This window comes from Bombina bombina, chromosome 5, assembly GCF_027579735.1.
Source record: "Bombina bombina isolate aBomBom1 chromosome 5, aBomBom1.pri, whole genome shotgun sequence".
In the NCBI taxonomy this organism is placed as follows: Eukaryota; Metazoa; Chordata; class Amphibia; order Anura; family Bombinatoridae; genus Bombina; species Bombina bombina.
In genome coordinates this window covers 985185012-985211258 of record NC_069503.1, presented here as the reverse complement: position 1 = coordinate 985211258, position 26247 = coordinate 985185012, and the positions used below count along the sequence as shown (strand labels likewise).

Here is a 26247-nt window from a genome sequence, read left to right as displayed (position 1 = left end):
TTGGACTACATGCCTATAGCACGATACAATGCATATATGGCCCTGCATAGCCTATCATCATTGGGCGGCATCTGGCACACACAGTGTCAGATTTTGTTTCTGGTTTTCTGCTACTACTGCACTACTTGCCGTATCTGCTTACACTATGCTACTATACCATGTCATTATGTTACCCTTATGTTCTGTTTTGCCTACGATACGGCCACCTCTTATGCCCCCAACTTTTAATATCCTTGCGGGTATGTGGTCCCCTATGGACTACATGCCTATAACGGAAAATAATACATATATGGCCCTACATAACCTTCTCCCTATTGGGCGACATTTGACACGCATAATGCCAAATCTGTTTATAAATCTACCTGCCTTGCTGCTAGTTGAAGGGAATGAAAATTTCGTGTCTAAACGCCCCCCTAAGTCCATCACACTATATCTGACCCCTCAGGATAATGCTCAGATACCTAAGAGAGATACTCCCCCCATAAATGCCTCCCCCTCTCCTTGTACTGCTTATAACGGCTGGACCTCATATGCCATATGCGGAGGGGATAAAGCTGACCAAAGAGTAAGAATGTTCTCGTTTTTCGGCTCTAATACTTCCTGTACCACGGCCCAACCTGTGGGACACGGGAGCTATGGCTTGTACTGTACTGATAAATTGCCATCATGTATGTCTTGTGAAATATTGCTAATGTCTGTTACTCCCTTCTCTCTTAGATTAAACCCGGGGTACCTACGGATTCGTCAGCCGCTGGCAGTTACAAGGTCCAACATCCACAGTGAGTTTTACCCACACCCACCTCATACACATACAATCATCCACCATAGACAACTCTATGGAGCCCCCAATTGGTGGCTAGCATGCCCCATATTATCAGTACTCCATCATGGCAATAAATTATAAGGTTACCTCTTGGAATGTGGGAGGGATAACTTCCCCAGCGAAGAGGAGCATGATACTTCAACACCTCAACACACTTAGGTCTGACATAGCACTGATTCAGGAAACTAGACTGTCTGCCAATGAACATGAGAAACTTAAATCTAGATGGGTGGGTCAAATTCTCTACACACCAACAGAGGGTAGAAAAAGAGGAGTGGCGGTCCTGGTTAGGAAGGGGCTACCGATCTCCTTTACAGATACGGAGGTTGACAGTGGAGGCAGATACCTAATTACAACAATGCGTATTCAAACTACTACCTATATCCTGTGTAATGTCTATGGCCCTAATGCATATAGCCCTACATTCTGGACCAGCTTACTAGCGAAACTAGCTACTTACAACACCTCACTTCTAATAATTGGAGGAGATTTTAACTTAGCACAAACACTCCCACTGGATAGATTTAGGGACCCTTCCCTAGGGGCTACAACCAATAAGGACATATCCAGATATAAAAGGGAGACCCGACTAATGCACACATTCAAGGAAACACTAGGCCTGACAGACGTATGGAGAATACACAATCCAGACCAGAGAGACTATACCTGCATTTCTAAGTCACATGGTACCTTATCACGCATTGATTTCTTCCTGACCTCGGCTGCTTTGTCACCCCAAATTCATTCCCCCACAATAAGTCAAGTCACGATATCAGATCATGCCCCAATACATATAAAATTGCAACCGGTAAAGCATAACCAATCAAGTAAATCATGGAGATTCCCCTCCCACCTGTATAATAATATAGGCTTTCGTCAGTGTCTTACACAGGCATGGACGCACTATCTCTCAGATAATAACCAACATTTAGATAACCTAGATCTCTTATGGCATACCTCTAAGGCAGTTCTGAGGGGCCATATTACTGCCTTTGTGGCGCATACTAATAAACTTTCCAGACAGACGGACAGTGACCTCTTGACGCGACTAACAGAAGCATATAACCACTATCTTTCTAAACCTTCCCATATAACGAGACAAACATATTATGATCTAAAGAGAACCAGAGACACCTTTCTAGAGCTACAAGACCATAGACACACTGTCTACAGACAAGGACACTTCTACAGACATGGTAACAAAGCGGGCAAATTGCTAGCCAACTTAGTCAAAGCCCACAACCCTAAGTCATTCATTACTGCTATTCGGACGGCATCGGGACTGACAACACAGACTGAAGAGATACTGACTGAATTTGTCAAATACTATCAAACTTTATATTCCCAACAAAACATAGATTTAGGAAGAAAAACTGCGTTCTGGAGAGACCTTGTAGTCCCTTCCCTCACAGATGAACAGAGAGAAAATTTAAATGCCCCAATATCCCAACAGGAAATTTCTAGGGGGATTAAACGACTCAAACTACCCAAAGCGGCAGGCCCTGATGGGCTGCCAGCAGAGTACTATAAGATTCTAGAAAAGGAGGTTAGCCCCATATTAGCATCCCTATACACAGAATACTTACTGCATGACACTCGCCCCAACTGTCGCTTTACTGAAGCTAATATTTGTATTATCCCTAAGCCAGACAGGGACCCCACACTCACCCCTTCCTACAGACCCATCTCGTTGCTTAACAGCGACTATAAATTACTGACGACCATACTAGCTAACAGACTGGCTACTGTCCTACCCTCGTTGGTGCATCCAGACCAAACGGGATTCATTACCGGACGCTCCTCTGTAGTAAATCTTAGAAAGACATTGGCGGTGTCTGCCCATTACTGGTATGGTACCCACTCAGACACAGACTCTACCTTGCCTGATGCTTGCCTTTTGGCGTTAGACGCCGAAAAGGCTTTTGATAGAATTGAGTGGGACCATTTATACTCCTCCATGACACAGTTTGGTGTCACGGGCGCCTTCTTTACCCTTATCCAAAAGCTATACTCAGCCCCCAAAGCCTCACTGATTATCAATGGTGGACTATCTCCTTCCTTTGCCCTACAGAGGGGAACCCGACAGGGATGCCCCCTGTCGCCCCTCCTCTTCGACTTGGCCATAGAACCCTTGGCTTGCTACATTCGACAGCACAGTGAGGGACTAGAGATTAACGGAATTAAACAACATCTTTCGCTTTATGCTGACGATCTCCTCTTGTTTATAGGCAACCCAGAGGTCAATATACCCAAACTTATTGAAATTGACGGCTTCGGATCATTCTCCGGTTATAAAATTAATAGGGATAAATCAGAGTTAACTTGTCTTAAAAACACTACACATAACATACTACTAAACAGTGGATTCAAAGTGACAGAGGGTACGTTTAAATACCTGGGCATACAAGTACATGTTGACCCCTCCAAACTATATCCCCTAAACATAGGTAAGATGATTCAGACTGTTAGAGACTCACTACAGGGATGGAGCGGACTTCCACTGTCATTGACTGGCAGAATACATCTTTTTAAAATGATAGCTCTACCCAAGATACTCTACCCCTTACAAATGCTACCCTTGTTGCTAACTCATAAAGACACTAAAACACTTCAATCTGCATTGGGTCAATTCGTCTGGCAAGGTAAGAAACAAAGAATAAATAGAATGACTTTGGCCATGCCGTATGAGAAGGGAGGATTACGCCTTCCAAACATTGCCTGGTATAACTGGGCGACCCTCACTAAAATAGTACTGGACTGGCTGACAGGGAACGGACAATTTACGACCCCTACCTTAGAGTCTAGCATAATATACCCAATGCACCTAGCCTTCCTGCCGCACGCCAGGCCTAACTCTTTACCCTTAAAAATCCAACAACATATTTTATTTAGAGACCCATTGAGAGTATGGGCCAAGCTGGGCAAGTTATGGGGTATACAATTTACTGCTAGCAAATTCCTCCCAATCCAGGGCAATCTCTCCTTCTTGCCTGGATACACTACTGAAGTGTTTCGGATGTGGCGGGAAAAGGGTCTTACCAAAATCGGGCAACTATTTAACCCCCTAACTCTTACGATCCACTCCTTTCAAGATTTAAAAAACACATACTCTCTCCCAAACACACATAGATTTGCATACTTACAGTGTAGGCACTATGTCACACAATTAAAAACTGATGGTCTCCTACACACAGAAAACAATAACCTGACTGCACTATGCTCACTGGCTAAACAGGGTTCCTACAGGTTGGCAAACACATATAACCTAATACTAAGACACTTTGACACCCTTACCACCCAAAAACTAGCATCAAAATGGTCCAGATGTAGAAACATACAAATTGATGGTGAAGGGCTCCTAAACAGTTTAACAGAAGTTAGATCTATTACCTTATCAGCAAACCTAAGAGAGACACATACCAAAATTTTGCAACAAGCTTACATTACTCCAGCTCTCAGGGCCAAATGGATCCCAGGAGCACAAGATATATGTGTTAAGTGTAACCATGCGAATCCTGATTGGATTCACCTATTCTGGGATTGCCCTAAGCTACAGTGGTTCTGGGGTAAATTAACCTACTGGCTTTCTAAAGTCACCAGAACTCGAGGCCCCTTTCGGCACAAAGAGTTCTGTTTCTGCTTCCAGAACACGCTGCCAGCCCCTATGATACTTTTTGTCTCTGTATCTATCTTGACTGCAAAGCAAATGATCCTACAACACTGGGCAGATAATCTTTCTCCACCCTTCCAAAAGCTACTTACCAAGATACACACCCAGATGCTCATAGAACAAGCGGATGTTAGGGGGAACGTTGAACAAAGGATAGCTAAGTATATAAAGAAATGGGAACCATATCTACTACACCTACCAGATGCTGTCAGGGAGCGTGTCCTATATCCGTTTAGAAGCAGTGATTTCATCTTGAAGGAAAACCTTAGGGGAAAGTGGTGTTTTTCTAACATAGCCGCACAATAGACAGGTACATTCCAACATAATCTGCCCCTCACACCTATTACCTCAGTACACCAAGATACGGCTGGCGGTCCAGGGGAGCTCCGGGTAAGTAAGGGATGCCACAGTCTCTGGTGGCACTCCCCCCCCCCCCCCTCTCCCTTTATTTTCTTATTTATTTCTTTGATTGTTATAATTTTTTTTTTTTTTTTTTTTCTTTTATTCTTTTGTTTTCTTTCTCTTGTTTATTGTTGTTGTTTATTGAAAATATTTAAAGGAAAAGAGGAAAAAGGTGAGGAGAAGAGGCATGCACTTTGACTTCTAAGACGCCCTGATGCAGGACTATTGAGTCACACTTAAAGGAACTTCTTTATATGATGCCGGGGTCTAAGCCCTGCATGGGTTGTGATGTACTTACTTTCTTTGTATGTACTGCATTTCAATGCTGTTATTGTTTTTCTATTTCTTTATGCCTACTTCTCCCTCATGTGGTATAAATAAAAGTTTTTAAAAAAAAAAAGGGACAGTTATAGAATTAAATCAGCAAAGTAACTTTTTTTTTTTTTTTTAAGTCATTTTGCTATTTTTGTCTAAGTTTACTTTTTCAGTTTTGGTAAATGCTATATTGCATTGTCTTATTATTAAAGGGACACTGTACACTATCTTAGCATAAACATTCCGTAGAGCCATTTATATAGCCTATCTGGGGGTGTATTTGTAAAAAAGCATAATTTTGCTGATTTTCGGGCTCCTAACCAAGCCTGGGCCTTTTCATACGCAGGGGAGTATCTGCATATTCTTTAGTGTCTTTAATATGCAGTTAAACAAACTGATTTATACTGTCCCTTTACACAAGATTGTTGTCCCTTTGCAACTTGTGATAAGTTGCTAAATGTCATTACTCCTAAAAATGGACACTAAGTTGTGCTAAGTCCAAGTGTATTACAAACTGATTTAACTAAATAAAAATGAGTTTCTCTAATCTTTTTGTAAAAGAACAGCGTTACTCAACTTATCTGCAAGTGAAAGTAGATCACTAACACAGCGCCTCCTGCTGCCCACGGCACAGCATTTTTCCAGTGAGGTTTCCACCTTTAGCTGTGCTAGGATCTGACACGCACGGCTATTGGTCTAGAGGTGGTCACCACCTTGAAGAAAGCGCTGTGCTGTGGGCTATCGCAGGTGATATTCTTAACAGGGTGAGTGTACGCTTTTTTTTTTTTTTTTTTTTTTTTTTTACACGACTGAGAAACTTTTTTTTTTTTTTTTTAGTGATGGTAAATTATAGCGTTTGTTATACACTTTGGCTTAACATCACTTTAAGCAGTGCTTACTCAAACCCCTTGAAGAGGCAAAATTGCTGTCTACCACCTTGTTCTAACATTTTCTTTACTAAAAGTGCATAAACTTTCAAATTATGCTGTACAGTATATAAATAATTTTCAAAACAAGGGAACTTTAATTCATGACATTTTAAATTACTTAATTTGTCATATTTAACATAGTAATGGTAAACATGCTGATTCTCCATCCACATCTAATAATTTTATTAGCTGCGCAATGACAAATCCGCCTTCAGGCAATTGTGCGGATTGTCATTGCTCAGCTAAAGTATGAGATGTGGGCAGAATAACGTTGCAATGTTTACCATCACTATATTGTAAATATCTAACAAATTTAGTCATTTAAAGATTTATTGAAAGCTCCCCATTTGAATATTTGAGGCACAATCTGGAAGGTTACAATACTTTGCATGTAATTTGGATTAGTGATTCCATTATGCCTAGCACCATCTTCACAGGTCGATAATATGCAATATTTGCTGTTGGTTCTGGGCACTCAAAGCTACCTTCAACAGACTTCCTCTGATTATTTTTGTAAGGGCATTTTTAATAGAAGAAAACTAAACATTAGTCTAAAACTGTTCTGTCTTGATTAGTTCTTATGTTGACTTTCCTGTAACTTTAACAAGCAACCCTCTAAAATCTGATTTGCTTGAGTGCACAGTGGGAGACTGCAAAGTAGCCTTAGAAACTAAGTTTAAAACCTAGTTTTGAAACCATGCATGAAGCTCTAACTCCCACAGGTCATCGGCCAAGGAAATGGCACTGGTCAGCTGTTGCAAGTAAGTCTTGTGTATTTACTAAAATTTAAAGGACCACTAAACACAAATTGTATTATGTTCTGTTCAGATTTCCCAGTCACCCCAGAACAAAAGAAGCCTTGTTAACCAATCAGAAACTAGTATTCGGCTATAGCACAAACTATTTAAACATGTGCATCTGAAACTGGGAAAGCCTACCCATTGCTCTTGTGGTTTAGCACTGATTCAACTTAATTACTAGTTCACAATCATGATAGCAGAACCCTTATTTGAAGTGTGGATTATTAGTTTTGCATCAAACATGACAGAGAATCTTAGGTAGCTGGGCGATGTAAAAAAAGCATACATTTGGTAAGGTATCGCAAACTTCCCTGGGAGAGTGAGACTAGCACAATTTTTAGAAGCATTTTACAGAAAAAATTTACATTGCAATGTTTCACTATCAATGATATGAATTGTCAAAGTGTCGTTTAATGGTCCTTTAATATAGCGTTCACTAATATTGTAAGGTCCTAAACTCCAAACCTGCATGTGAGCACTATCATTTTAACTTGGTTTACTGTTCATATGTATTTATAAAAATGTCATTTCTCAGTTGCCACTATAGCAATTTCTGTAAAATTACTGAAGTCATGCCTGATCTATGATGATTAATTCAGACAAGCATATATCTGAATATATTGATGCATCTTAAGTACTGAGACCAGGCTACCGTGTGATAAGTCTTACAGTGTCTGTGGTCCTAAATACTAAAAAGTTCTTCTTTACAGGGCGTCTTGTGTTCGAATCGTTAAGATCATCAAGATACAGCCAGGTATGTTCTGTTAATTGAAGTTTAATACTTTTTTGTGGGGGGTGGTCATGGTTTAGCTGGCATACATTTATAAGCAACTTTCCAATTTACTCTGCTTAATTCAGTTTCCTTTAGAGAGGAGCAACAGTGCACTACTGAAGGCTAGCTGAACATATCAGTAAGAAAGGCATAGGTGCAGCCACCGCTCAGCTGGATCCCAGCTCCTGAGCCTTATTAACAATGAACTAAGCTAGAAAGTTTAAAATGGTATGCACTTAATGAGAAATTGTGTGTCATGCTAAATTATGTTAGTCAGCTGTAAATGTGACCAAGCTTTTAATGCTTGGGGTTCTCACTGGTTAAAGGGACAGTCAACACCAGAATTTTTTTAGAGATAATCTCTTTAGTACCCATTTGCCAGTTTTGCATAAAACACTTCTCTGATTTAACTTGTATCTAAGCATCTTCTGACAGCCCCCTAATCCCATAAATCAATAGATAATAAAGTGTAATTTTAGCAAATTAGTGCAGTGTGCCACAGTCCAGTTTACACGAACTAGCTCTCCCCTGTTGTGAAAAACAAATAAAAAAGCATGTGATAAGAGGCAGCCATCAAGGGCATAGAAATTATGAGCCTTCCTAGGTTAGCTTTAAACTAAATTCCAATTCTCATCACCAATTTTGCTTTGTTCTCTTGGTAAGTTGTTTAAAATGATATGCCCTACTTGAAACAGGAGTGTTTTTTTTTTTGTTTTTTTTTGTTTTTTGCTTGACTCCCTTGAAAGGGAGTCAATCCTAGTGTTATAAATCTGGTTTGGCACCCATGGGAGCCATATTTACAGCACAGCTATGGGTTAAGAGGTGAATGAAAACGTCACCCCTTAGCAAACCTTGTTTAGCCATGGGCTGCTGTAGCAGCTAAGAACGTCTATTGATTGAAACAAAGGAGCTTTCATACATAAGTATGTTATACTTAAAAGGGACACTGAACCCAAAAATTTTTTCTTTCGTGATTCAGATAGAGAATGCAAATTTCTAATTAACTCTCATGTAATTAGCAAGAGTCCATGAGCTAGTGACGTATGGGATATACATTCCTACCAGGAGGGGCAAAGTTTCACCACACCCACAATTCAGTTTAACAAACTTTGCCTCCCATGGAGGTGGTGAAGTAAGTTTGTGCTAGATTCTACGTTGATATGCGCTTCGCAGCAGGCTGAAGCCCGGTTTTCCTCTCAGAGTGCAGTGAATGTCAGAGGGATGTGAAGAGAGTATTGCCTATTTGAATACAATGGTCTTCCTCTAGGGGATCTATTTCATAGGTTCTCTGTTATCGGTTGTAGAGATTTCTTCTCCTACCTCCCTTTTCAGATCGACGATATACTCTTTTATATACCATTACCTCTACTGATTACAGTTTCAGTACTGGTTTGGCTATCTATATGTAGATGAGTGTCCTGGGGTAAGCAAGTCTTATATTTTTTGTGACACTCTAAGCTATGGTTGGGCACTTTATATGTAAAGTTCTAAATATGTCTTTAAACTTATATTTGCCATGATTCAGGATAATCAGTATTCCTTCATTTAGACTGTCAGTTTCATTATTTGGGATAATGCATATGAATAAATATTTTTTTCTTACCTTCAATTTTCAATTGACTTTTTTTTCCCTGCGGGCTGTAAGGCTTGCGGGGGCAGAAAATGCTTCATTTTATTGCGTCATTCTTGGTGCAAACTTTTTTTGGCGCAAAATTGTCATTTCCGGTGTTGTAGTTGCGTCATTTTTGACGAATGTGTATTCAGACTTTTTTTTTGCGCCAAAAAATGTGGGCGTCTGTTTCGAAGTCAGAGGATGTGGGCGTCATACTTGGCGCCAAAAATGTGGGCGTCATACTTGTTCCACTTTTTTCTCACATTATTTAAGTCTCACTTTTTTGTTGCTTCTGGTTGTAGAAGCTTGTTTATTTTGCATTTTTTCCCATTCCTGAAACTGTCATTTAAGGAATTTGATAATTTTGCTTTATATGTTTTTTTTTTCTATTACATATTGCAAGATATTCAAAACACTGTTCCTGTATCAAGAAATGCTGAGGGATTCCTGTTGACTGATATCAGTCCTACCAAAGCTAAGTTTAATTTATTTTAATGTTATGAATGTTTATCTTTAGCTATGGTTTGTAATAAGTTATCATGACAAACTTTTACATGCAGAATCCATTAGTATTTATGCTTTATATATTGCTATTCTTTTTATATCTTATGTACAAGATATACTTTAAAATAGAATCAGAAAAATATTCTTATAAATTTCTAAGGCTTTGTCTGACGTCCCTCCTAATAAAATTTTTTGGTCTTTTTCAAACTTCTTTTCTTCTGTTAAGTGTGATCAGTCCACGGGTCATCATTACTTCTGGGATATTACTCCTCCCCAACAGGAAGTGCAAGAGGATTCACCCAGCAGAGCTGCATATAGCTCCTCCCCTCTACGTCACTCCCAGTCATTCTCTTGCACCCAACGACTAGATAGGATGTGTGAGAGGACTATGGTGATTATACTTAGTTTTATATCTTCAATCAAAAGTTTGTTATTTTAAAATAGCACCGGAGTGTGTTATTATCTCTCTGGCAGAGTTTGAAGAAGAATCTACCAGAGTTTTTGTTATCATTTTAGCCGGAGTAGTTAAGATCATATTGCTGTTTCTCGGCCATCTGAGGAGAGGTAAACTTCAGATCAGGGGACAGCGGGCAGATGAATCTGCATAGAGGTATGTAGCAGTTTTTATTTTCTGACAATGGAATTGATGAGAAAATCCTGCCATACCGATATAATGTCATGTATGTATACTTTACACTTCAGTATTCTGGGGAATGGTACTTCACTAGAATTACACTGTAAGAAATACATAAAGCTGTTTAATAACTAGAGATTATGTTTAACGTTTTTGCTGGAATGTAAAATCGTTTTCATTTACTGAGGTACTGAGTGAATAAATGTTTGGGCACTATTTTTCCACTTGGCAGTTGCTTAATCTGTTTTCTGACAGTTTCTGTTCTCCCTCACTGCTGTGTGAGGGGGAGGGGCCGTTTTTTGGCGCTTTTTCTACACATCAAATATTTCAGTCAGCAACTCATTGTATTCCCTGCATGATCCGGTTCATCTCTACAGAGCTCAGGGGTCTTCAAAACTTATTTTGAAGGAGGTAATTTCTCTCAGCAGAGCTGTGAGAATTATAGTTTGACTGAGATAAAAAAAACGTTTATTCTGTAATTTGTTTCCTGCTTTCAGAATTTGTTATCTTTGCTAATGGGATTAAACCTTTGCTAAAGTTGTGTTATTTACAAGGATTGAGGCTATAACTGTTTCAATTTATTAATTTTCAACTGTCATAGATCTTCTGTGCTTCTTAAAGGCACAGTACGTTTTGGAAATACAATTCAATTAGAATAATATTAAGTTACAAGTTTATTTGCTAGTGTGTTAAACATGTCTGATTCAGAGGATGATACCTGTGTCATTTGTTGCAATGCCAAAGTGGAGCCCAATAGAAATTTATGTACTAACTGTATTGATGCTACTTTAAATAAAAGTCAATCTGTACAAATTGAACAAATTTCACCAAACAACGAGGGGAGAGTTATGCCGACTAACTCGCCTCACGTGTCAGTACCTACATCTCCCGCTCAGAGGGAGGTGCGTGATATTGTAGCGCCGAGTACATCTGGGCGGCCATTACAAATCACATTACAGGATATGGCTACTGTTATGACTGAGGTTTTGGCTAAATTACCAGAGCTAAGAGGTAAGCGTGATCACTCTGGGGTGAGAACAGAGTGCGCTGATAATATTAGGGCCATGTCAGACACTGCGTCACAGGTGGCAGAACATGAGGACGGAGAGCTTCATTCTGTGGGTGACGGTTCTGATCCAAACAGACTGGATTCAGATATTTCAAATTTTAAATTTAAACTGGAAAACCTCCGTGTATTACTAGGGGAGGTGTTAGCGGCTCTGAATGATTGTAACACAGTTGCAATACCAGAGAAAATGTTTAGGTTGGATAAATATTTTGCGGTACCGACGAGTACTGAGGTTTTTCCTATACCTAAGAGACTTACTGAAATTGTTACTAAGGAGTGGGATAGACCCGGTGTGCCGTTCTCACCCCCTCCGATATTTAGAAAAATGTTTCCAATAGACGCCACCACAAGGGACTTATGGCAAACGGTCCCTAAGGTGGAGGGAGCAGTTTCTACCTTAGCTAAGCGTATCACTATCCCGGTGGAGGATAGCTGTGCTTTTTCAGATCCAATGGATAAAAAATTAGAGGGTTACCTTAAGAAAATGTTTGTTAAACAAGGTTTTATATTGCAACCCCTTGCATGCATTGCGCCGATCACGGCTGCAGCGGCATTCTGGATTGAGTCTCTGGAAGAGAACATTGGTTCAGCTACTCTGGACGACATTACGGACAGGCTTAGAGTCCTTAAACTAGCTAATTCATTCATTTCGGAGGCCGTAGTACATCTTACTAAACTTACGGCGAATAATTCAGGATTTGCCATTCAGGCACGCAGGGCGCTGTGGCTAAAATCCTGGTCAGCTGATGTTACTTCTAAGTCTAAATTGCTTAATATACCTTTCAAAGGGCAGACCTTATTCGGGCCCGGGTTGAAAGAGATTATCGCTGACATTACAGGAGGTAAAGGCCATGCCCTGCCTCAGGACAAAGCCAAGACTAGACAGTCTAATTTTCGTTCCTTTCGTAATTTCAAAGCAGGAGCAGCATCAACTTCCTCTGCACCAAAACAGGAAGGAGCTGTTGCTCGCTACAGACAAGGCTGGAAACCTAACCATTCCTGGAACAAGGGCAAGCAGACTAGGAAACCTGCTGCTGCCCCTAAAACAGCATGAATTGAGGGCCCCCGATCCGGGATCGGATCTAGTGGGGGGCAGACTTTCTCTCTTCGCCCAGGCTTGGGCAAGAGATGTTCAGGATCCCTGGGCGCTAGAGATAATATCTCAGGGATACCTTCTGGACTTCAAATACTCTCCTCCAAGAGAGAGATTTCATCTGTCAAGATTGTCAACAATCCAGACAAAGAAAGAGGCGTTTCTACGCTGCGTACAAGAGCTCTTGTTAATGGGAGTAATCCATCCAGTTCCACGATCGGAACAGGGACAGGGGTTTTACTCAAATCTGTTTGTGGTTCCCAAAAAAGAGGGAACTTTCAGACCAATCCTGGACTTAAAGATCCTAAACAAATTCCTAAGAGTTCCATCGTTCAAGATGGAGACTATTCGGACAATTTTACCTATGATCCAAGAGGGTCAGTACATGACCACTGTAGATTTAAAAGATGCTTACCTTCACATACCGATTCACAAAGATCATTATCGGTACCTAAGGTTTGCCTTCCTAGACAAGCATTACCAGTTTGTGGCTCTTCCATTCGGATTGGCTACAGCTCCAAGAATCTTCACAAAGGTTCTGGGTGCTCTTCTGGCGGTACTAAGACCGCGGGGAATCTCGGTAGCTCCATACCTAGACGACATTCTGATACAAGCTTCAAGCTTTCAAACTGCCAAGTCTCATACAGAGTTAGTGCTGGCATTTCTAAGGTCACATGGATGGAAGGTGAACGAAAAGAAAAGTTCACTCGTTCCACTCACAAGAGTTCCCTTCCTGGGGACTCTTATAGATTCTGTAGAAATGAAGATTTACCTGACAGAGGACAGGCTAACAAGACTTCAAAGTGCTTGCCGCACCCTTCATTCCATTCAACACCCGTCAGTGGCTCAATGCATGGAGGTAATCGGCTTAATGGTAGCGGCAATGGACATAGTACCCTTTGCACGCTTACACCTCAGACCACTGCAACTGTGCATGCTAAGTCAGTGGAATGGGGATTACTCAGACTTATCCCCTTCTCTGAATCTGGATCAAGAGACCAGAAATTCTCTTCTATGGTGGCTTTCTCGGCCACATCTGTCCAGGGGGATGCCATTCAGCAGACCAGACTGGACAATTGTAACAACAGACGCCAGCCTTCTAGGTTGGGGTGCCGTCTGGAATTCTCTGAAGGCTCAGGGACAATGGAGTCAGGAGGAGAGTCTCCTGCCAATAAACATTCTGGAATTGAGAGCAGTTCTCAATGCACTCCTGGCTTGGCCCCAGTTGACAACTCGGGGGTTCATCAGGTTTCAGTCGGACAACATCACGACTGTAGCTTACATCAACCATCAGGGAGGGACAAGAAGCTCCCTAGCTATGATGGAAGTATCAAAGATAATTCGCTGGGCAGAGTCTCACTCTTGCCACCTGTCAGCAATCCACATCCCGGGAGTGGAGAACTGGGAGGCGGATTTCTTAAGTCGTCAGACTTTTCATCCGGGGGAGTGGGAACTTCATCCGGAGGTCTTTGCCCAAATACTTCGACGTTGGGGCAAACCAGAGATAGATCTCATGGCGTCTCGACAGAACGCCAAGCTTCCTCGTTACGGGTCCAGATCCAGGGATCCAGGAGCAGTCCTGATAGATGCTCTGACAGCACCTTGGGACTTCAGGATGGCTTACGTGTTTCCACCCTTCCCGTTACTTCCTCGATTGATTGCCAGAATCAAACAAGAGAGAGCATCAGTGATTCTAATAGCACCTGCGTGGCCACGCAGGACTTGGTATGCAGACCTGGTGGACTTGTCATCCTGTCCACCTTGGTCTCTACCTCTGAAACAGGACCTTCTGATACAGGGTCCCTTCAAACATCAAAATCTAACTTCTCTGAAGCTGACTGCTTGGAAATTGAACGCTTGATTTTATCAAGACGTGGGTTTTCTGAGTCAGTTATTGATACCTTAATACAGGCTAGGAAACCTGTTACCAGAAAGATTTACCATAAGATATGGCGTAAATACCTATATTGGTGTGAATCCAAAGGTTACTCTTGGAGTAAGGTTAGGATTCCTAGGATATTGTCTTTTCTACAAGAAGGTTTAGAAAAGGGTTTATCTGCTAGTTCATTAAAGGGACAGATCTCAGCTCTGTCCATTCTGTTACACAAATGTCTGTCAGAAGTTCCTGACGTCCAGGCTTTTTGTCAGGCTTTGGCCAGGATTAAGCCTGTGTTTAAAACTGTTGCTCCACCATGGAGTTTAAACCTTGTTCTTAATGTTTTACAGGGCGTTCCGTTTGAACCCCTTCATTCCATTGATATAAAGTTGTTAGCCATTAAAAATAGAACTTTCCAAGATATTTCCTCGGCTCGAAGAGTCTCTGAATTATCAGCCTTACATTGTGATTCTCCTTATTTGATTTTTCATTCGGATAAGGTAGTCCTGCGTACTAAACCTGGGTTCTTAACTAAGGTAGTTACTAACAGGAATATCAATCAAGAGATTGTTGTTCCTTCTTTATGCCCAAATCCTTCTTCAAAGAAGGAACGTCTACTGCACAACCTGGATGTAGTCCGTGCTCTAAAATTTTACTTACAGGCAACTAAGGAATTTCGACAAACGTCTTCTCTGTTTGTCATTTACTCTGGGCAGAGGAGAGGTCAAAAAGCTTCCGCTACCTCTCTTTCTTTTTGGCTTCGTAGCATAATTCGTTTAGCTTATGAGACTGCTGGACAGCAGCCTCCTGAAAGAATTACAGCTCATTCTACTAGAGCTGTGGCTTCCACTTGGGCCTTCAAGAATGAGGCCTCTGTTGAACAGATTTGCAAGGCTGCAACTTGGTCTTCGCTTCATACTTTTTCCAAATTTTACAAATTTGACACTTTTGCTTCATCGGAGGCTATTTTTGGGAGAAAGGTTCTTCAGGCAGTGGTTCCTTCTGTATAAAGAGCCTGCCTATCCCTCCCGTCATCCGTGTACTTTTGCTTTGGTATTGGTATCCCAGAAGTAATGACCCGTGGACTGATCACACTTAACAGAAGAAAACATAATTTATGCTTACCTGATAAATTCCTTTCTTCTGTAGTGTGATCAGTCCACGGCCCGCCCTGTTTTTAAGGCAGGTAAATATTTTTTAATTTATACTCCAGTCACCACTTCACCCTTGGCTTTTCCTTTCTCGTTGGTCCTTGGTCGAATGACTGGGAGTGACGTAGAGGGGAGGAGCTATATGCAGCTCTGCTGGGTGAATCCTCTTGCACTTCCTGTTGGGGAGGAGTAATATCCCAGAAGTAATGATGACCCGTGGACTGATCACACTACAGAAGAAAGGAATTTATCAGGTAAGCATAAATTATGTTTTTTACTTGAAGTTTCAAATGACCAACAACATAATGAATTATCCTTCTCTGGTGGTGCTTTTTTTTTTTTTTTTCTCATTCAGAATTTTTCTTCATCAGATATTGACACTAATAAAGAAAAAAAAGTAGATTTGTTAGAGTACATTTGTTCTTTGTTCAAAAGGTGTTGATTATTTTGGATATTGAAATATCTAGTTTTGATTTTAAAGACTAGTTAACATTTAAATTATTAATCTTCTGTGGTTTCTTCAGAGGTTTTTTCCAGTTCCTGATACTAAGGAATGGAATAGGCTGAGAATTTTCTTTTAGTCCTTTAAGGTTTTTAAATTGTATTCTTTGCCGACAGTATATTTAGCAGGAGTAGAGAGAGCCCCATTAACTTGGGGAATCTTTCCTAAAAACTAACTATTATTCTTATAGCAAATAGTATTCATTTTTTTCCTTCAGATGGTCGTATCTTATTTAAGGAAAATTATTTTCAGGTACTTTTTCTTAGACCTGTAATTTATTTGGCTGATGTTGCAATTGCTGCATCTTTCTGGTTGGATACTTTAAGATCTAGCATTGGATTATGATTTGTTTAGCATTGTTAAAAGGACAAAATCTTCTACTTATTTGAAGTTCAGACTAAGTGTTATTGCATTGTCTTGTTATCTTGCATTTGATTGTGCAAGTCCAGTGTGTTGTCTGATCCTTTAACTTGATTAACATGCTAATAATTTCATTTGTGTTATTTTATTAAATATTTTCGCAAATGAGGTTTAATCTATGTATTTAGCTATTTTAGCTAGAAGAACTTTGTGTTTCAATCTTGGAATGCTAATTTGATTTCTAAAATACATATATATTTTTTTTCCAAGATATTCAATTATTTGGTTCATAATTGGATTCAATTCTTTAACTGTTACTCTGGGCTTCAAGATTGAGTTCTAAGACTAAAACTTTAAGCTTATTTTAGTTTTCTGTTCTTACTAAAGAACGTAATCCTGAATTCTTTCCCAAGTAACATGTTTATAATTGGAAGTTTTGTTTTTTTTTTTCTTCATTCAATTAAGCCTTTTTAAAAAAAAAATTCAGTCAGCTCCCCAAGTTTGCATATAGGTGCTATTCTTATTCCAGCTTGGCTGGTAAGGGGCAGGTTAAGACTTTTTTTAAATTTTGTTTGGTTCTATTCGGTCCAAACTTCTGAAACTTTGAGTACAGAATAGGTTTCAGAGTAAAACAGTCTGTGAAAAGTCTGGTTTTTTTTTTTTTTTTTTTTTTTTTTTTTTTTTTCTCATATTCCAGCTATTTCAGTAAGACTAACACTTTCCTGAAGTGTGTCTCAGACATGGAGTTTTCTGGGGTATTTTTTCCAGTTTCATTTTAGGAACTGGGTTTTGGGATTTTTATTCAAGACTATTCATTGTTCCAAAGATAGAAAATCTTTTTGAACTGTCTTATAAGTAACATCTTTTAGAATGGGGTTTATATGGTCTATTCGGCCTTTTTGATCAGTGATGGCATTTGTCTACAATATATGCATATCTTTTTCTGTTTTCATTCAGATTATTTTTATTTTCTGAGATTCTCTTTTTTTTGACAAGCATTACCAATTTGTTTTTCCTTCTGGTTTAGCGACAGCTCTAAAAATCTTTTCAAGGTTCTCAGTGTTCCTTATTTGGACGGTATCATGGTACTGGCTCAGTCTTTTCGTTCTGCGGAATCTCATACGTTTCAACTTTGTTGTTTCTTCAAGACATGGTTAGAGGATCTTTTTATCAAAAGTTCCTTGTTTCCTCACACAAGGGTCACCTTTGTTTTAGGTTTCCAGATGGATTGTGTCAATGTTTTTGTCTCTAACAGACAAGTGACAAGTTTATTGGGTTACGTTTATCGGAACCTTCAGTCTCTATTATTTCCTTCAAGTTGCTATATATGCATGGAAGTTTTAGGTTTCATGGCTGCAGCATTGGATTCGATTCCCTTTGCTCATTTCATAGGAAACCTTTCCAGTTTTTTATGCTGAATAATGCTGCACGGATTCTAGGATATCACTTTTTATATCTTTGAATCCTAATGTTCAACTATCTTTGATTCGGTGGTTAAGATCACCATCATTTAGTTCTACAGGTCTCTTCGGTTCTTTCAACCTGGACCATGATCTCTACAGATGCAAGTCTTTTAGGTTGGGAGGCTGTCTGAGGATCTCTGTCAGCACAAGGGGTTTGGAAATCTCAGGAGGCGAGATTACCATTTGATACTTTGGAGCTCCGTGCATTCTCAGAATTCTTCAGTTGGTTTCTTTTTGAAGAAGAGACGTTTATTGTTTTTTCAGACAGACAATGCCACAACTGTGGCGTATGTCAATCATCAGGGTGGGACTATCAGTCTTTAGGCTGTGACAGAAGTATCTCGGATATTTGCTTGGGCTAAATCCAGCTCCTATCTAATTTCTGTGGTCTTTTTCCCAGGTATAGACAATTGGGAAGCGGATTATCTCTGTTAATCAAGCTTTACATCCGGGAGAATGGTCTCGTTACCCAGATAGGTTTTTACATCTTTCAGATGTGAGGGCTTCCAGAAATAGATCTGATGGCATCGCATCTAAATAAGGAACTTCCCAGGGGCCTATTCAGGTCCTGGGATCCTCAGGCGGAAGTAGTGTATGCATTAACACTTCCTTGGAATTATCAATCTGCCTATATTTTTTCATCTCTGGTTCTTCTTTTTAGAGTGATTTTCTAAATCATCAGAGCAATCTTTGGTGTGGCTGGTGGCTCCAGCATGGCCACGCAGGTTTTGGTATATGGTTCTTGTTCGGATGTCCAGTTGCCAATCTTGGTTACTTCCATTAAGGCCAGACCTTATATCTTAACATTCGTTTTTTTTTCATCAGGAATTCAAATAATTAATTTGATGGTATGAAAATGTAACGCTTAGTCATAGAAGTTTCTCTGACTCGGTGATTAATACTATGTTGCAGGCTCGTAAATCTGTCTGGTAGGATTTATCGAATTTGGAAGATTTACATCTCATGATGCTCTTCTTATGAATTCTCTTGGCATTCTTTTAGAATTCCTAGGATTTTATAGTTTCTTAAGATTTTGTCTGCATGTTCCTTGAAAGGACACATCTCTGCTTTTTCTGTGCTGTTTCACAGTAAGAATTGCTAAATCTTTCTGATATTCATTGTTATGTTCAGGCTTTGGTTTATATCAAGCCTGTCATTAAGCCAATTTCTCCTCCTTGGAGTCTTATTTTGGTTCTGAAGGCTTTACAGGCTCTTCTGTTTGAAGAGATGTCTAAAAAGAACAATACTTTCCATGTAAGTAAATAATGTCCAAAGAAAGCATATGCTCAGCTAGAACAGTTTTTGAATTATCTGTTCTTTCTTGTGAATTTCCTTTTTTCTTCTGATTTTTCATCAGGATAAGGTGGTTTTTGCTGTCCTCATTTCAATTTTTACCTAAAGTTGTGAATTCTAACATTAGTGGAGGAATTATTGTCCTTTTCTTGTGTCCTAATCCTAAGATTTCTTTGGTAAGATACTTACATTTTTTGGATGTGGTAAGAGTTTGAAATCTGAGTAGGCTTCAACATAATATTTCAAGACAGACTTCTAGTCTATTTGTTATCTTTTCTGGTTTTAGGAAAGGTCAGAAGGCTTCTGCCTTTTCTTTGGCATCTTGGTTAAAGCTTTTGATTCATCATGCTTATTTGGAGTCGGGTTAATCCCCGCCTCTGAGGATTACGGCTCATTCTACTAGGTCAGTTTCTACTTCCTGGACTTTTAAGAATGAAGCTTCTGTTGATCAGATTTGCAAAGCAATGACTTGGTCTTCTTTGCATACTTTTACTAAATTCTACCATTTTGATGTTTTCTCTTCTTCAGAAGCAGTTTTTGGTAGAATAGTACTTCAGGCAGCTGTTTCAGTTTGATTCTTCTGCTTATAATTTGAGTTTTTTTCATTATAGAAATTGAAACTTTTGATTTGGGTAGTGGATTAATTTTTCAGCGGAATTGTCTCTTTATTTTATCCCTCCCTCTCTAGTGACTCTTGCGTGGAAGTTCCACATCTTGGGTATCTGCTATCCCATACGTCACTAGCTCATGGACTCTTGCTAATTACATGAAAGAAATCATAATTTATGTAAGAACTTACCTGAAATTCATTTCTTTCATATTAGCAAGAGTCCATGAGGCCCACCCTTTTTGTGGTGGTTATGATTTTTTTTTGTATAAAGCACAATTATTCCAATTCCTTATTTTTTATGCTTTCGCTCCTTGTTCTTATCACCCCACTTCTTGGCTATTCGTTAAACTGAATTGTGGGTGTGGTGAGGGGTGTATTTATAGGCATTTTAAGGTTTGGGAAACTTTGCCCCTCCTGGTAGGAATGTATATCCCATACGTCACTAGCTCATGGACTCTTGCTAATATGAAAGAAATGAATTTATCAGGTAAGTTCTTACATAAATTGTTTGTTTTTCTTCGTTCTCTTGCTTTCTTTATTTGATAAAGGCGTCTAAGCTATTTTATGGTTCAGAACCATGGAAAGCACTTGTTTATTGGGTGAATTTATCCAGCAATCGGCAAGAACACTGTTCACCAAAAATGGGCCGGCATCTAAACTTACATTCTTGCATTTCAAATAAAGATACCAAGATAATTTAATAGGAGTAAATTAGAAAGTTGCTTAAAATTGCATGCTCTATCTGAATCACAAAAGAGAAAAATTGGGTTCAGTGTCCCTTTAATGTATGAAAGTCCTCTTGATTCTTTAAGTAGAATCAAAACTCTAATTTTAAAAATGGTGGTAGTTTGTGCAATTGTAATATTTTAAGCATCTAGCACTAGAGTTTATAAGCTTGAGAATTGATTGTTGTCTTGTAAGAATAGCATACATGGAATTGCACTGGTCATTGGCATGTTCAATGCTCGTATAGATAGGAGTTGTAATGTGTAATTCAATCTGTTGGAAATGGAAGTTAATTTTGGAATTTCAATATGCCTATTCAGTGATGATTGACAATAGTCAAGCACGTACCTGAAGTTATTGATGAAGCAACTATTCTGAGAATAGGCCACACTTTAATAAAAGTAAACTGTGTGGTAAACTTGTACATTTTAAAATCCTGTCTTTCTTACAGGGCCCATCTTATATAGATGCCTTCAGAATGAACCAGATTTCCATAGTCGGGTAATGTTCTTTTTGTGAAATTTAAATGCTAGGACTACTGCATGGTGGAGAGTAGATTAAGCCTTGCTCCACATGATGACCTAATGAGTCTCGTTTGTCTGAAACCATTTGAAGAACAAACTTGGCATGGTGGAGTTCTGATGGAGATAACACATGTGTGAGTGGACTTGCAAATGCCAAAAGTATTTAACTAAATGTATGTATTTTTACCCCCAGGCTTTCCAAGTGGAACTTGCAACACTTTAATGCAGGTATGTCTCTACTTCTTAACTAGCATGGTGCTAATCTTATTCCTTTGGAAGGGTAGTAATATCTGAACATCTGCAACAATGAGTGTTTAGGGGGCCTTCTACTCATGGAGAACCTTTTAATGCTTGTGAAACTCCTGATTACTTTATATTTTTTTTTTATTAAACTAAAATAATTTTCACCTTGGCAAGTGATGGCATTATTGTGGGGTTTAAAATCAGTCTGAAAGGATGAATAAATTGACGCATCATGTGGATATTTCAAATGACAAGAAATCACCAAATCCCTGATCAGACAGCTTTTGCAAGGCTAACTGGTACATATGGTCATTCCCTGACAACTTTTAATTTTTCTTATTTTTCTCTCTAGATGCTTAAGTGGGACCACCTGCCTTGTGGAGAAGGCCTTAATAAACAAGGTATGGCCTACTTTCCTTTGCATCTATCCTGTCCCTGTGCCCTAATGATGAAACTTTCACATGTCCGACCCATTGAACTGCAACAGAGCCTGTAAAGGTGAACCCACTGTTGCAGTCAGTGGGAAAGGAAGGATGACTTGTTCCAGCTGAACTGTCTGATGGGGCTTTTGCTCAGTGTTAAGGCATTGTACATATTCAAATCTACATTATCTGTCTACACCTTTCAGGATACACTTCTATGTACCAACATGTACTGGGACATTGTGCAACTGACCGCCATAGCTTGCATTAACACTTCACTTATCTTTTTCAGGTGTCGGATTCTGCAAACTTAACTACAGGTAAGAAACTTGTGTAAATGTTAGAAATCTAGACCGGTCAGTGGCTTCCCATTTTTGAGTAGCTGCATTGTGATGAAGGGACAGTTACAGATGTACTAGGGCCTGCTCAGTCATAACCAGTCAGCCAAGCTGGCACTCTATGCAACAAAGCAGTTTGCATTTGAGGCAATGCACACATTTTGGATGTAAAATGGGTGGTAATTAGCTTTACATTATGAAGTTGACACTTTATTTTAGTGAAGGAAACCTAGTTTAATCAGGGGCCTTTTGTATGGTAGCTTGGTCCCCTTGAATACTTTATATAAATTGTCTCAAATCTAGTAAGCCGACAAGTGGGTTTTTGCTACACATACTATAAAGTGTGATCTTAGTTTCCTAGTCTGCTTCTGATGCACCTTGGCCAGTGATGATCTGTATACCGCCCCAGTCTGATCAATGTGACTGAGGGGTTTGTTCTGAGACTGCCAGTTTGGTCATGGCACAGGCACACTGTGTAATGTGACCATGTATGTAGTAACAAGCTTTTTCTTAACAGATGCACAGCTGAGATCCCTTTTCACTACCATGTCACACTGGCCTGGTAAGTGTTTGCTGAATCATTAAGTCATTGAAGATATTGCAGTGATGAGTCAAACTAGCTCACTTTGACATTAACAATGAAACGGTTTGAACAACTGAGCAGATTATGATTAATCGCTAAGACTATTTCCAATTGCTTTGATACTAAAATTTTGCACTTCTTCTTTTTTAGTGTTTTTGAAGAGATGCCAATGTATTACCAGGTATGTTTTAACTTAAAATAATTTGCTTTCCTTTGAGGACATGGCTGTAACAATTAGTCCTATTCATAGCATGCAATTTTTGTAACTCTTCCAATTTTACTTAAATGTGTGGTAGTCTTAAATTTTTCTCCTTTGTCTGAACTTAACTAGGTAGACTGGAGCATTCACATGTATTGTCTGACATCTAATCACAACTTACATGTGCAGTCCTGAGCCTGCTAAGTGTTTAACTGAAGTCAAGTGATTCATTTAGTAAATACTTTGTTACTTTACAAACCTCACTTAAAGCCTTAAATACAAAATGCACCTGTGATAAGGCAGGTCACATGCTAAAATAGTACTGCAATCTGCTGACATGATGATCATCTCTTGGAATCTCGTTCGGCTGAATGTTTCTGTTGAGAATTAATTACTGAAGTCAGTATGGTGGCTAAAAATGTGTCAATACTGCTTGTCTTGCTGTTCAAAATCTGCTTGTAATCAAACTATTCAATCATTACAGGAAAAAAGAATATTATCAAGATCTTTTTAAAGGTAAGACTCCACTCTATACCTTGCTCCCTTAAAGGGACAGTCTACACCAGAATTTGTATATAATCCCTTTATTACCCGTTTTGCATAACCAACAGTTATAATAATATACTTTTAACCTCTGTGATTATCTTGTATCTAAGCCTCTGCAAACTGCCCCTTTTTTCAGTTCTTTTGACAGACTTGCAGTCTAGCCAATCAGTGCCTGCTCCCAGATAACTTCTCGTTGACAAGCAGTGTTATCTCTATGAAATACGTGAACTAACACCCTCTAGTGGTGAAAAACTGTTAAAATGCAATCTGAAAGAGGTGGGCTTCAAGGTCTAAGAAATTAGCATATGAACCTCCTAGGTTAAGCTTTCAATTAAGAATATCAAGAGAACAAAGCAAAATTGGTGATAAAAGTAAATTGGAAAACTGTTTAAATTGCATGCTCTATCTGAATCATGAGTTTATTTTGGCCTAGACTGTCCCTTTAAAAAGGTACATGAAACAATTTTTCATGATTCAAAGGGACAGTCTAGGCCAAAATAAACTCATGATTCAGATAGAGAATACAATTTTAAACTTTCTAATTTACTCCTACTTAATCGGTTTCATTCTCTTGGTATCATTTGTTGGAGCAGCAATTCACTACGGTTTCTAACTGAACATATGGGTGAGCCAATCACAATCAATATATATGCAGCCAGAACCTAGGTTCTCTGCTGCTCCTGAGCTTGCCTAGATCAACCTATCAGCAAATGATAAGAGAAGGAAGCAAATTAAATAGAGAATACAGTTTTAAACAACTTTCCAATTTGCTTCTATCTGAATCATGGAAGAAAAAAAAATTTGTTTCATGTCCCTTTTTAAAATGACAAGTTTTCCATTCCCAGATTACAACTAAGTCTAAAAGATGGAATCTTTAGAGACAGTAAAGTCAAAATTGTAACTTTAGTCTACAAAGGACTCCAAGAAAACAAAATTGAACAGTAAACTGGAAACCTGGTAAATTGCATGCTCTGAATAAACAGGTCTAGCAATATTTACATGTTAGTGTTGCATGTGTACACTACTGCCAAATGGCTAAAGGACTACTGCATGCTACAATCTAAGCTTAGTTTTTACTTTAAACCAATTTTTTTTTTTATTTAAATTGGCATTACCTCTACCTGGGTAGCATATCTGTACCTGAACTTTTGGTTTAGATTTTAAACTAGCATAATGTAGCGGCAATGAATTCTATCTGGGCTTTATTATTTTTTGGGATCTCTAGTGATGAGTCATCCACTATACCCTGAACTGACACTTGCGTTGGTAATAACCAAGATCATCACTATACTGATATAAGATCCCACTACTATTTTGTGGTGTTGTAGCTTTCCTGGCTACCCTTTAACCAAATGTATCACTTCTTTTTCTAGATTATCTGTAATACTGCCAAACCCAGTGAGCTGCCTGAACAAGTACTCCGGACTTCTATACTATGTTAGTTCTTAATTTCTAAACTCCTCTGGTTCTGAGCTATGATGAGGTTTTACCGCCCCAGTCTGATGTCTATGACTGAGTGGTACATTTCTGAGCTTATCTAACACAATTCTTCAGGTGCACTTTTTTTTTTTTTTTTTTGGTAATGTAACCTACTGTAGTGTATTTATACTCGTGTTTTTTTTATTTTTCAGGTAAACAAGCACATCCAGGGAAATGCTGTGTCTAAAACACTGGTAATCTTCAGGTTGCATGCTATCCAAACTCCCTGCCGAAGTTGAGATGAAGACTTGCTACCTCACTGAAGAGGATATATTAATGGCACGAATATATCTTTAGAAATCTGGAATATAATTTTTAATGTGATATCTTAATAAACTGTCAGATAATCAAATTTTAGTTAGTTTTTTTGGTCCTTTGGTCCTTATGAGTCATGTGTGGAAAATCCATAATCTCATACCTGTCTGGTTCCATTACATGAGGCTTAGTGTATAGCCTCAGATACAAGCAACAGCATAAGTGCTCATCTGTTTAAGTACTACAGGACAGTTAAAATAAAATAAATACCCTGTCTGGTTTCTTACATGTCTATGTTGCGATTTTGGTTACTGTGAATACTTAAAACGTAAATTTCTTTCATGCAATTGGCAAGAGTCCATGAGCTAGTGACGTATGGGATATACTTTCCTACCAGGAGGGGGCAAAGTTTCTCAAATGCCTATAAATACACCCCCTCACTAAACCCACAATTCAGTTTTACAAACTTTGCCTCCTATGGAGGTGGTGAATTAAGTTTGTGCCTGATTTTTATGATTTCTTCTAAGCATTCTGAAGCCCAATTCCTCTGAGTACAGTGTTAGAGGGATTTGAAGAGTATCGCCTATTGATTTTATGGTTTCCCTCGTGGGAAATCTTCAAGGGTTCTGTAATCGGTCTTAGGGATTCATCTCCTACTTCCCTTTTCAGATTGACGGTATACTCTTATATACCATTTCCTCTGATAGTTTTCAGTACTGGTTTGGCTATCTGGATGAGTGTCTTTTGGTAAGTATGTATCTTTAAGACACTCGGCTATGGTTTGGCGCTTTATGTATTAAAATTAAGTTTTAAATAGATGTATTTCTCATTTGCCATGAGTCAGGTGTATTTCCCTTTTGCAGTCTAAACAGTTTCAGTATAGGAATCATGTTGGGAAGTTTATTTCAACTTTTCTTACCTGTGGTTCAGTCTTTATCTAATTTGACTTTTTTTTGCGGGCAAATCTAGGCTCGCGAGGGCACAAAATGCAGTTTTCTTTCTGACACGGTGAGTCCATGGATCATCTGATTACTATTGGGAATATCACTCCTGC

At 39.1% G+C, this 26247-nt stretch overlaps 1 long non-coding RNA gene and 5 other non-coding genes across 6 annotated transcripts; all 6 read left to right on the top strand.

Moving 5' to 3' along the window:
* The first annotated feature begins 7549 nt into the window (after positions 1-7549).
* LOC128659593 (uncharacterized) lies at positions 7550-25217 on the top strand. The gene is made up of 10 exons (XR_008402436.1): positions 7550-7693; positions 21056-21105; positions 21322-21356; positions 21724-21772; positions 22086-22113; positions 22649-22693; positions 22865-22895; positions 23398-23429; positions 24833-24896; positions 25091-25217. It is a non-coding gene; the product is annotated as an uncharacterized LOC128659593 (long non-coding RNA).
* Positions 21812-21936, top strand: LOC128661923 (small nucleolar RNA SNORD22). The gene has a single exon (XR_008402692.1). It is a non-coding gene; the product is annotated as a small nucleolar RNA SNORD22 (small nucleolar RNA).
* Positions 22510-22578, top strand: LOC128661916 (small nucleolar RNA SNORD31). Its single transcript, XR_008402686.1, has one exon. It is a non-coding gene; the product is annotated as a small nucleolar RNA SNORD31 (small nucleolar RNA).
* LOC128661903 (small nucleolar RNA SNORD29) lies at positions 22730-22796 on the top strand. The gene has a single exon (XR_008402674.1). It is a non-coding gene; the product is annotated as a small nucleolar RNA SNORD29 (small nucleolar RNA).
* Positions 23247-23316, top strand: LOC128661909 (small nucleolar RNA SNORD30). The gene has a single exon (XR_008402679.1). It is a non-coding gene; the product is annotated as a small nucleolar RNA SNORD30 (small nucleolar RNA).
* On the top strand, positions 24928-24996 carry LOC128661920 (small nucleolar RNA SNORD31). Its single transcript, XR_008402689.1, has one exon. It is a non-coding gene; the product is annotated as a small nucleolar RNA SNORD31 (small nucleolar RNA).
* Positions 25218-26247: the final 1030 nt, after the last annotated feature.